At 39.8% G+C, this 12,807-nt stretch overlaps 1 pseudogene; it reads left to right on the top strand.

The window, feature by feature from the left end:
• Positions 1-9,941, top strand: part of LOC117877867 — a 53,656-nt pseudogene extending 43,715 nt beyond the window's left edge.
• The last annotated feature ends 2,866 nt before the right edge of the window (positions 9,942-12,807 follow it).

Raw genomic sequence — 12,807 nt, 5'->3', positions numbered from 1 at the left:
GGGAGATTATCTGAGTTTCTCAAATAAGCTGTTGCATGGGGAAGACAAGCATTCATGAAAAATCATAATTGCAAACAATGATGTACTGCCACTGCCATTGTTTTTGCCTGCAAATTTTGTGGCCCTAAGGCCCTGATTAAGGTAAGCATCCCCATTGAGGAAAGATGTTTAAACACATGCTTCAATGATTTTCTGAATTATGACCTAGCTTAGGTGTTTATTTCTCCATAATAAATTGTCATCCAAATTGTTATTTTACACACACGCACGCATGCGCACACACACACACACACACACACACATACACCAAGCTTCCCCAATGCCATTCTAAGTTACTTCACTTTACCTAGAATTGGGAGATAACTGATATTTCAAATAATTCTTTGGTGTCCTTGGGCAATTGTTGACTTTCATTAAATGCTGATTAATACATTCTTCATTTTTTAAACATCCCTCTTCCCTCCCCCCCCCTACACTGTTTTCTGAGAAGGGTTTGGGGAGATTAGCGATGCAAGGGAAGACTTTCAAAAACAAAAAACAAAAAACAAAACAAAAAAACCCTAAAGGGTCTTATTCACTTTTAGTAAGGTTCTGAAAAATATTTGGGGGTTGTTGTGGATAATTAGCTGAACATGAGCTCCTAGTGTGATGCGTTGGGCAAAATAGCTAATATGATCCTGGGATACATAAACAGGGAAATCTCGCAGAGGAGTAGAAAGGATATTTTACCTCTATATTTGGCACTGGTGCAACCAATGCTAGAATACTGTGTCCAGTTCTGATGCCCTCAATTCAAGAAGGATGTTGATAAACTGGAGAGGGTTCAGATAAGAGCCTTAAGAATGATTAAAGGATTAGAAAATGTGCCTTATAGTGATGGACATAAAAAGCTCAATCTATTTATCTTAACAAAGAGAAGGATAAGGGGTGATATGATTAGAGTCTATAAGTACCTACATGGGGAACAAATATTTGATAATGGGCCCTTCAATCAGGGCCGGCTCTGGCTTTTTTGCCGCCCCAGGAAAAAAAGCCTCCCACCCCCCTCCCCGGCCCCCCCACCCCCCGGCGGGGAGCGTGGCAGGGGAGGGTGCCAAGCCCGGCCGCCGGCCGCTCTCCCTGACTGGCCAGAGTGCCGAAGGGAAGGCGGTGAGCCCGCCGCGGCTCTACTGGCAGCCGGAGTGCCAGGAGGAGGGCGGAGAGCCCGGCCAGGGCTCCGCTCTCCCCGGCAGTGAGCCCGCCGCTGCTCCACTCTCCCCAGCGGCCAGAGTGCCCGGGGAGGACGGTGAGCCCCGGCCGGGGCTCCGCTCTCCCCGGTGGCCAGAGCGCCGGGGGGAGAGCGGCGAGCCTGGCCGGGGCTCCGCTCTCCCCGGCGGCCAGAGCACTGGGGGGAGGGCGGCTAGCCCACCGCGGCTCCACTCTCCCTGGTGGCCAGAGTGCCAGGGAGAGGGTGGTGAGCCCTGCCGTGGCTCTGTTCTCGGGCCAGAGCTCCGCGCCGACCCCTCCAGGTGCCGCCCCAAGCACATGCTTGGTGGGCTGGTGCGTGGAGCTGACCCTGCCTTCAATCTAGGTGAAAAAGGTATATCATGATCCAGGGACTAAAGCTAAAGCTAGACAAATTCAGACTGGAAATAAGGCGTACCGAATACTCCTGTTCAGCTGAGTATCCCCGACGAGCTTCAAATGTTTTTCAGAGTCACTGCTACCCAGGACAGAGTCCGCCATCCTGAGAGTATGGCCTATATGCTTTGTTTCTAGATGTATACATTTACATTTAGCCATATTAAACCCTTTTTTTTTTTGCTTGTACTCAAGCAATTCAAAAGATCGCACTGTATTAGTGATCTGTCCTCATCATTATTTACCACTTTCCCAATTTTTGTGCCACCTGCATACTTTATCAGTGATTATTGTTTTCTTCCAGGTTATTGAAAAACATGTTAAGTAGTGTAGAGCCAAGAACTTTGCCCTGCAGGACCCCACTAGATTCCCTGTTTACAGTTATATTTTAAGACCTATCAGTTAGCCAGTTTTTAATCCATTTAATTTGTGCAATATTAATTTTATATTGTTCTAGTCAGAGGCAGATTAAGATACCAAATTAAATTCTTTACAACCGTCTAAGTATATTATATCAACAGTTTTACATTTATCAACCAAACTTTTCCTTACATCAAAAAAGGTATCAAGCCAATTTGACCAGCTCTTTTTTCCATAAACCCGTGTTGCTTGGTATTAATTATCCTCCTTTAATTCTTTATTAAAATTAATCTATTCCCATATCAACTGCTCCATTCTCATGCTTAGGATCAATGTCAGACTGACAGGCCTGAGTCATTCCTTTTACACTTTTTAAATATTGGCACAAAACTAGCTTTTTTACAGTCTTCTAGAAGTTCCCTCATGTTCCAAGACTTACTGAAAAATCAACATTAATGGTCCGGAGACCTCATCAGCCAGTTCTTTTAAAATTCTTGGATGGTAGTTATCTGGACTTACTGATTTAAAAATGTCTAGTGACTTCCATTTAACATCCTCTTGGTATATTAGTTGAATCAAAAGAGTGTTATATGATGAGACTACCTCATCTGTTCTCCCACTCCCCAATATAGAACATATGTAGAAATATATGTTGAACACTTCTGCCTTTCCTGCATCCTGATTTATAATACTACCATTTCCGTCAAGTAATGGGTGAATATTATTGTCAGGATTCTTTTTGTTCCTAACAAACCTTAAAAACCTCCTTCTTACTGTCCTTAATTCTGCTGGTAACAGATTTATCCTTGTGTCCCTTAGCTCCCTTATCACTTTACTACAGTTCTTAGATTCTGATTATATTCATTACTTTCAACTTCCTCTTTCTTTCATTTGTTATAAATTATTTTTATAGCTGTCTTCACTTCCACTCTAAACCAGGTTGAGTTTTAATATGGCTTTATCTCTTGATAGTTTTTTGTTTTTTTGGCATCTAGACAAGTGCTCTTAAGCAATTCCCAATTATCATTAACATTTTTCTGTTTAATAAGCCCAATTTGGCTCATAATTGTTTTCAGCATTGTGAAGTTGGACCCTTTTAAAGCACCAAGTATATGTATTACTGGTCTGGACTGTATTCTGCTTACACATTATAAATGTGATCAAATCATGTACCTACTTACCATTATAGACATTATATCAAGAAACCAAAGAGAGCCACAGGAGAATTCAAACCTGAGAATTCAGAAAGAATTTCTTTTGCAATGGCTGGGAGGAAAAAAGACAGAAAAAAAGATGATCATTCTTCAACTTGAGGGAAAGCCTCTTGAGATCTGGTGCTTTGGGGAACACTTTTCAGGAACAGCTCATCTCTATGAAATTATGACTGGTAATGCCATAAAAAAAAATCAATGAGAAGTAGAATTCTCTCCTGTAAATGGAAAATGCTGATGGAACCCAATATAGTCAATCCCATCCCCGGTCCCAAGATTACAAAAGTTTTTTGAGAAGAAATCTGTGTGGAGTTAAGGCATTTTCCTATCTCTCCTTTCTCCTCCCTTTCCTCATTTGGTACATTCTCAATGCCTCCACTTTTGCAAGATTTTTTTTTTTAAATGGTCTCTATGAGGAAGACTAGCTTTACTTAAAAGGGGTTGAATAATGTTGCCTCTTCATTTACGTTGTGCACAAAAATTTTTTACAAGGGCCTAGAGTAATGACTGAAAAAATGCCTCAGGAGACTGGATGTTTGGTAAGATGTTTGTTTGTAATGTATTCATCATAAAAGGTCAACTGAGACAGCAACTGTTTTCCACTGTAATACTGATTTTGCAAGTAATTTTGCATACTTCTCAAGTCTTCAGTGGAAGACAAAATTATCTGGGTCAGAGGGCTTAGGAAAAAAAATTATGAATACTGTTACAGTTATGAAATCCCATTGAAAATATGTTGGGTGAGATTCAGCTTGGTTTTGTACAGGCAGAAACACAGGAAGGAATATCTTGTGATAGAAGAGTTGCTGGTTGGAACTGGGGTCATGGTTATGCCATTAAAGTGGGCAAAGCACATATCAAAGGGAAAAGTGGGACTATCCGATCCTATATCATCCAATAGGAATGAGTCATTATTTATGAAATATGTTAAGCCTGTAAATGGATATATAAATGCTATGTATCTTAGTATGTGTTAGTAAGCTTTAATAAAGTGGAAAATATTACACACACACAAAATAAGTCTAATTTGAGATAGATGGAGAATGGTTGTTTTTACTTTTCTACTTGACATACAAAATGTTACAGTAGGTACTCTACTGACATACAAGTTTTATTTATTTCCTTCTGTTCTAACTCACTAAATGCAGCTGTTCTCAGTGATTAGTGCTAAGGCTTCACTGCTGCAAACATCTTTGCAGAATCAGGGCCTAATGAGGGTCAGAAGAATAAGGACTTTAACAGATATATTGGTGATGGTGGAAGAGAGGAAGGAGAAAACACCGGAGTAAGTAGTCTCATTAGTAAATGAGGAGGGAGAAAAAGTGTAAGTATTTTAAAAGCACGTAAGTGACTAAGCAGCCTGAATTCCATTTTCAGAAATAATTTCAGCAATCAGAAGCATGCATCTCAGTGAAATTCAATGGCTCCTAAGTGTGTAAATCACTTTCAAATATGACTTGGACTTCTAAGTCACTTGGGCATTTTTGAAAACATTACCTCAAATCAACAAATATCCCTAAATGGTACAAGCTCCTAAATTGTTCCTTGATATGTCTTTACTGGAAAAATAAAGAAAAGGAGAATAGAAAATGAATAAGTAGAGTTGGTCATAAAATTGGGGGTTGTTTCCACAGAACATTTTGACAAAAACAATTTTTTGGTTGTTTCATTGAATATTTCCATGGAAAGTTCTGATTTTTAATTAAAAACTGAAATATTGTAGCCAGATGAAAAAATTCAGAATTTGTCCAGGAGTATATGTGTAAATACAGGAAGTTTCACTTAAAATATACTCAGACTCTGCATCACTGATTTCTCTTTTTACTGGGAAGCAGACCTCTCCCAACATTTGCTACCATGTGACAAAGGGGTGGTTTGTATTAATTTGGCCTATATGGACCTAAAGAGTCAAAAGTGTTAATATGACCCTGCAACTGTCCAAGCTTAAACAAGGTTCAGGGCTTGGTATACAGAGCCCGCAACCTGCTTAGTCTCATGGCAAACATATAATTAAAAGCAACAGAGTCTCAAAGGTGCCACAGGACCCTAACAGAAGTATTGGGAACATAAGCTTTCGTGGGTAAGAACCTCACTTCTTCAGATGCAAGAATCTTGCATCTGAAGAAGTGAGGTTCTTACCCACAAAAGCTTATGCTCCCAATACTTCTGTTAGTCTCAAAGGTGCCACAGGACCCTCTGTTGCTTTTTACAGATTCAGACTAACAAGGCTACCCCTCTGATATATAATTAAAAATCCTTGTAAGATACTGGGGGGGAAAAAGGAAAACGCCTTTGAAGTGTAAGGTATTAAGAGAAGCTTTCATTTTAACAACATCCCTTATCGCCTTTCTCTTTAGCTGTAGAAATAAAGAAAGAAAGAAACCTTGCCTGACACTCTTCTTAGATGGTAAAAAGAGGAAAAAGTTAGTTGCAATGGGCTGGAGTGGTTGTTTTTAAATTTCAATCCCATTTCCTAAAAGACAAGACAAAACAAACACCCACAAAAGGGGAAAGAAAAGTACAGCAAAGATAGAAAATACAGCTTCTGTCTCTGGCGTTGACTTTCACTTGCAACCTTACTACTGGAAAAAAAAACCTTAATCACAATATGTGGTCATACCACCCTCCCCAAGACTTGACAAACCTTTACCACCAGCAGGTTGTTTAGGGCATTGTTTTTAGGTGCCGCTTTGGTCACAGGCTTAAAGGAGTGTCGCAAAATATGCAACCATGACCAGCTAAGCCAAACTCTTATTAGACAGAGAGAAAAAAGAGAAGAATAGGAAACAGAAGAAATAAGGCGGGGAAAGGAAAGGACTCATGGGCAAGGGGAGATAAAGTTTCATGTCCCAGGTGGTGGTCAGGATTTAATCAGAGCCAGTGGAGGTGGTAGTGTCATCGGACTCCCTCTCTCCGACTTGGTCAGGACATCTCTCAGAACTAGACTGAAGAAGGTCTGGGGTCTGGAGAAGGTGGTGTGGCAGCAGCCATGATGGTGAAGCTAACTCCTTCCCTTTCTTTTGTCTTTCAGTCCATCCATGTCATGGTAGTCAGCTTTCCCGCCCCGAGACTTTTCTTAAGAACCCCCAAAAGGAGTGATAGGTGGAATAGCCCATCCCCTCATTTTTTCCATCAATTAGACCTAATTTTGGACACACCAATTTTGAGTAGTTAACTTTCTGGTTTACCAGGCATGATCTTAGTACAGTCCTTGAATGCTATTAATAGGCTGTTTGGTTTGGACTAATCCAATCCCTCTCTTTTTTGCACATTTCCCCAGCAACATTTCTTGTTATAAGTTGTTGTAACATTCTATGACTGTTTAATCACTGTCCATAGTTGAGCTCACTATTAGGGTAAATTTGTAGGCCCAATTACTACAACAGGTGACAGCAGTGTCAGAAGAGGGATGCTATTGTTGGAAGAAGAGGGTAACAATACTCATGAATTATTTATATATTTTTTGTAATAAAGTCAAACTATTTACAATCTCTTTTCTTCATTGTTTCCTAAGTTCTACGGAGGAAATAGGGGAAATGAACATCTACACGCACTCTTCAGATCAAGTGCATCAGTTAAATTTTATTTATCCATCTATCTATCTATCTCTGTGTTTATATCATTCTCATAATTGAGGTATCTGAGTACCTCAGTTTATGATGCATCTTAAATAATTATCACACTGAGTGCTGCCAACATCCTCAGGCTGGCCTCAGTGGTGTGCCCACAATGGATATTAGTTGGTTATGTTTGGGAGGTGATAAAATCAAAATTGTTCTGCTTCTCGCCCAAAAATGCAAAGGGGGGGTTAGCCAGTATTTTTTTCTGGTCAGAGTAATAACAACTTGCAGTGTATGGATAAGGAATGTTAAATAGTTTTGCAGAGAGAACATTATGAAAAGAAACTCAGTATCAAAACCCATGCATACAGTACCTCTTGCTGCCTCCAGATTCATGTGTTAGAAAATAAAAGCTCTTTCAGGTAATTTTATTAGCTGTTTCAATGAGATGATTTCACATATTGTAATTAGTGGCATGAACAACACTGCCAGCGAAAGGCAGGAATGTTAGTTAAATCATAAGTATAAGACTTTGAGTGATGTCTCACTGATGCGATCAATGCAATATTGTAACATTTATTTTACAACAATGTACTTGAATTATATTTGTGTTAAGAATCTTATTATTTTTTTCCAGAAAGTTGATGTTAAAAAATGCAGAAATTAAAACAAAAAATCTAGTTCAGATTTGTGCAAATTATGCAAATCAGAATCTTCATGACCCATTTGTCCAACTGTGGGAATGAACACCTGGGGTTTGTACATCTTTGTGAATCTGGTCAACGTTCTTCAGAGCTGGACCAACCTGAAACTGCAAACTTTGCCTCCAGTTCAGCTGGCTCACAAGTACTTTGAGCTCTTCATGGCGCAGAAGGACCGTCCCTGGCAGGTATTGCAGGACTAGCTCTTTCTAGCTGCAACTGTACTTTTAAACAAATAATATAGAATTCTAAATAGAGGAGTAAGAGCTTGGAAAACCTCTACTAACAAACAAGGCTACAGAAAGTCTTTGCTATTCAGCCCTTACGTATGAAGTCCAGTATATTATTTTTTGGTCAACATATCTCAGTTCAGATTCATATCTAAATTAGTCATCACCGAGGTTCTCAAATTTCCACACCATGAACCACAATGTAATGAAGACTGTCTTGTTGGTGACCTGCCCTCCCATAACGACCCTGTAACATGAAGAAAATGTGTATGTTTAACTGTCTTAATACAATTTTCACAAAAGTCGTTACTGCTTTCTAACCTCCTCCTTCCCATTATACATTGCATGTGTTTGGGATTACACTTGCCCAAATATATTAGCTAGAGGTGGTCTAAACATTTTTTTAAAATGCAACAATACATTCTTGAAGTTGTTCCTATTTTGTAGGGTCAAAGTAGACCGGTTTTTCTCCCCCCCAACAATTTGTTGTGAGTTTATCAATTTTAGCACTGAAATTGTTATCAAAGTGGTTATTACAGTTTGTGTATGAAAATCCAAATTTTCATTAAACAAACTATATCAACCCAATCAGAAATCTGCTTTGGAAAGAGGGTTATTTTCCCCCTCCCATTATTGAATTCCTCCTTCATGGACACCCCCAGACCCCCTGTTTTTGTGTGCAATTAATCTTCTGATTGCATGATCATATATATATTAACATAAGAATTGCCATAATAGATGAGACCAGTAGTCCATCTAGCAAGTATATCGTCAGCAGCAGCAGCCAGTACTCAGTGTTTCAGATGAAGCGGCAAAGAATCATGGAATATGCAGTTATGAGATAACCTGCCCTCAGGAAAAGTTTCTTCCGATCTGCTAGTAATTAGGCATCAGCATATGCTCTGTAGTATGAAGGTTTGTATCCCCTCCAATCCTCTTGTTACTTTTTAAAAAAATATTTACTTTTGGAACTCTGGATAGTCTTATTGTCCATATAAATATCTAGTCCTTTCGTGAATTCTGCACCTCTTGCTCCCAGTTATATCCTGTTCCATGTGGCTCCCTTCTGTTTGTCCCTGCCTGACTTCCAGGTCACATATTCTGAATGTTCTTTTCCACCCCAAGGATTCAGATGTCCCATGAACCAGAAACCATGCTAGTGATTATTTCCTGTTAGTTCAGCACATTTCATAGCAATCATGAAATGTGTTAAATATATTCAAAAAAATCACTAATGATTCATACATGCGGATTCACTACTTATACCAAAACTATCATGTAAAAAAATTGGGAGCTGTATCTTGAAAGGTGTGGAATGCTTTCAATTCTCTTTGGAAGTCCAAGAAATTGTATGGAATAAAGCAATATAGTAAAGCCTTTCATTTATTAGTGGAACAGGACCTCAGAATTACTTAATGTAATGCAGGGGAATAGGGGAGGAGAAGAAGAAGAATTTCTATGTTTTTAAATCAGAACATGATTACTTAAGATGTAAAGATACATTATACTATATTGTATTGTACACTAATGAAGTTGCAGGTACAAATGTCCCAATAGCAGTTATAATTATTCCGGAAATTAAAGGAAAGCAAAAAGTGCTGGAGAGGGAATGCTTATCAGGCACTTTACACAAGGTTAGGTGCTACTTTTATTGCATGATAAGCTGTGCAATCCATGAGTAATAATATTTCTAAACAATCTGATTCTTTTGATATGTGCATAGACTGCTTTTTAATGTTTTGTGTAAATACTCCATTTACTAGTTAGTTAATAATGATAAAACGGGTGATTAAATAAAGGTGCTGGCTTGGTATGATTGTCACAGCTATTCATGGCTCAGCTTCAGTTACCAATAATGTTTATTTCATGACTAACATAAGACATAATGAAGCTGCTGGGATTAGTTTGAAGATTCTAATAAACAGATCAACCCGATGAGCTGTTTCACGTGGAATGGAAGCCATGGGTACTAAATAGGAAGGAACAGACGGCTCCTGCCTCTGCACACACATTAAATAGAGTAGCAACAACACTTGGACCTGACTGTCAAAACATGATTTTTGCAGGCAAAGAAGAATGAAGAGTCGCTCCGATGTTATCTTTTGAAATCCAAAAACATTGTTTCAAAGCAGCATCCATAGAGAAGTTGTTTGATTGTCCATAGTAAGGAGACTTCATGCCATTTGCTCCAGTGCTGCAGGATAGGAAGCAGGAGCTGTGGAGAAGTCAGCTGAATCTATCCAACCCTGAGGATATTGAACAGGAAAGGTAGGGAGCAGGCCAACCAGCCACTATCTGATGACCTGTCCTCCAGAAGACAACTGAAAGTAACAAGCAGAGCCCGAGGCCCATCTGTCATTTGAACCTTCAGCTTGAGTTTTCAGGTTTGAAAAAATGAAGCATAGGAATATGAAAAATGAAGCATTCCAGTAGCATGCAAACTGACCAGATTTGCCCACCCTTGCTTACAGTGCTTCACAAGTAGTCTCACTGATGTCAGTATGGAATAAGCCGTACGCTACTACTGAGCGCAGATCTGACTCTAGATATGCTGATAAGGTTTGCTGAAACTTGTGCAAATCAAAGATGGTAAGTTACATACAGTCCTACATGAAACCACGACTGTCTCAAACCAGGATGTGTCCTTTGGTGCTGTCACAGTTCAGGGCAACTGCATCTTTACTCCCTTTCCACGGTCCAGCAAGCGCACCTGTTCTCAGGTTTCTGGCTCCCCAGCCAGCACCTCCTTTGGGCGGAGACACATGTCTGTCTTCCTCCTGACTGGGGAATTTCCAGGCTGCACAGTTCCCTGCCTATTCTGTGAGTTCCCCAGTAAAATCAGACTGCTGTAGCAGGCTTGCTTTGCTTTTCTCCTCAGAGGCTATAAACAGTGTAATTGCCACAGTTAGAAGTTACCACGCAGCTCTTTTCAAGCAACTATATATATTCTTGAAGCAAAACATTACAAATAACACATTAAAACAATAAAAGAACTTACGCACATGCTAATAAACTTACTAGTGATCAGTCCAACTCCAGCAAAGACTCTGGCCAATAACAGCCCTTCTGATTCCACTGTCATGGGGCCAGTGGCTCTTTAGGAGAATTAGGGCCTAATTGGCCCATGCCAACTCCATAGGCTACCTCTGGGAATGATCAGGTGATCCAGGTGGTGCTGCTTTAGCTAATTAGAATTGGAGCAGCTGAGTTAGGAGGAGAATAGTATAAAGAGGAAGTTATCCTAAATAAATAGAGCTCTCTCTGGTCAAGGTCTGTGGTTTCTGTAGGCACTCATAGGTGGGGAAATAGATCTCTGTGGTGGGGAACAAGCCCTGAAGTAGGGTTAGGGTGACCAGATAGTAAGTGTGAAAAATAGGGACAGGGGGTTTGGGGTAATAGGTGCCTATAAAAGAGCCCCAAATATCAGGACTGTCCCTATAAAATTGGGACATCTGGTCACCCAAGTTAGGGTTGATGGTTAGAGCCATTACTCCCAGAGTGCCTGGGGGAAGGGGGATAATTGAGGTGTTTCTGTCAATAAGCTTGGAAGGGGGGGCTGCTGTCTGTCGCTAGAGCAGGAAGAATTGTATGCCAAGCCTTGCTTCCAGGGAAGGGAGTAGGAAGGTTCTTTATGTTGATTTAATGGCTGTTGATAAATGATGTCTCCCCTGAACAGGGGATTGATAGAAACAAATCCTGAGTTGAGATCGATTTCTATGACAAAAAGGGGAAGTGGAAGTATGGCATGGTGTTTAGGTCTGTGACCTCCACAAGGTTTTTTCCCTGTGGTCTCAAGTTCTTAACCACTTTTAGCTCAGAACAAGCACAGCCATGAATCTGAGAGTCCCTCTTTTATCCAGTTTGGGCCTCTGGTCTGGTCCTAATGTAACAGGTGATCAGAAAGCAAATGGTTTCTCCTCAGGTGCAGGTTCAAATGAATGGGTCCAGAGGTGAGTAATTTGCATTTCCCTCCTGCCAAGTATGTTCTAGGAAACTCACTCAACTAAAAGTTCAGTCTTGGTTGGGCTATTGTTCTAAGAGTTCTTCAAAGCTCATAATACTTCCCAGAGTTTATGTTCATTCTGTCTCCCTCTAAAAGAAGTTATGTACAATCTCACAATAACACACGAATGCTTGCATTTTTTATACAATGAACCAAGATACTTAAACTTAGGTCAATAAGGTGTCATTGATTCTTCTTCAGGTCTGAAGAGCTCTGTGTGGCTCAAGAGCATGTCACTCTCACCAATAAAAGATATTACCTCACCCATCTTCTCTCTCTAATAGCCTGGGACCAACATGGCTACAACTACGTAAAATATTGCAGGAAACTGTCATATGCTGAGACAAAAAACAGGAAACAGTTTCACAAAAAAGTAAAATTTCAAATCTTGTATTGTTCACCACAGTGTAATATTAATTTCTACTGTGATCAGTATGTTGATGAACTTGTCACGTGGTGGGAGGAAGCATAGTCTGGTGTTTATAGTCCAGGGATAGGGGAGCCAGGCTATCACCCCCTGACCTTGCCCAGCTTTAAAATGGGGATAATACTACTTGTCTATCTCATGTTTTGAGGCCTACTTCATAAATTTGGACTAAGTGTTGAGATCTTCAGACCTGAAAGCTAAGTAAAAATATGTAAATGTAAAATTAATCATTGGAGTGTATTTTTAATATACATTTTTCTTTTTTCTTTTCCAGGTACATGGATTTCTTTCGCATCCCTGTCAATGCAAGTAGTCACTTTCTGTTTGAGAAGACAACACTTTCATTCAGAGGACTCTCCCAAATGATTGGCTTTCCTGGTCCCAAAGGCTAAGATCATCACCATTCCCATTGGATCACGCATACTCCTGGTATCAGGTATAACAGAGCATCCTCTTGTTCACATGGTGGCTTTTTCTTTAATGAACTATTGAAGAAGTGTAATGTAACTGCAGTAAAATATACTAATTTAACTCCTTACTATGTCTAATCTGAAGCAAATCAATTTTATTAATGAAATATATTTAGCACTGCCAATGTCATACTATCACGTTTGTAAACCACTGCATTAAGTTTTTAAAATTCAAATTATTTTCCTGCAGCACAAGTATGTGCTTGAGGAGCCAGCTGCACTGAA

Source organism: Trachemys scripta, chromosome 5 (assembly GCF_013100865.1).
Source record: "Trachemys scripta elegans isolate TJP31775 chromosome 5, CAS_Tse_1.0, whole genome shotgun sequence".
NCBI classification, from domain to species: Eukaryota; Metazoa; Chordata; order Testudines; family Emydidae; genus Trachemys; species Trachemys scripta.
This window is presented reverse-complemented; position numbering and strand designations above follow the sequence as displayed.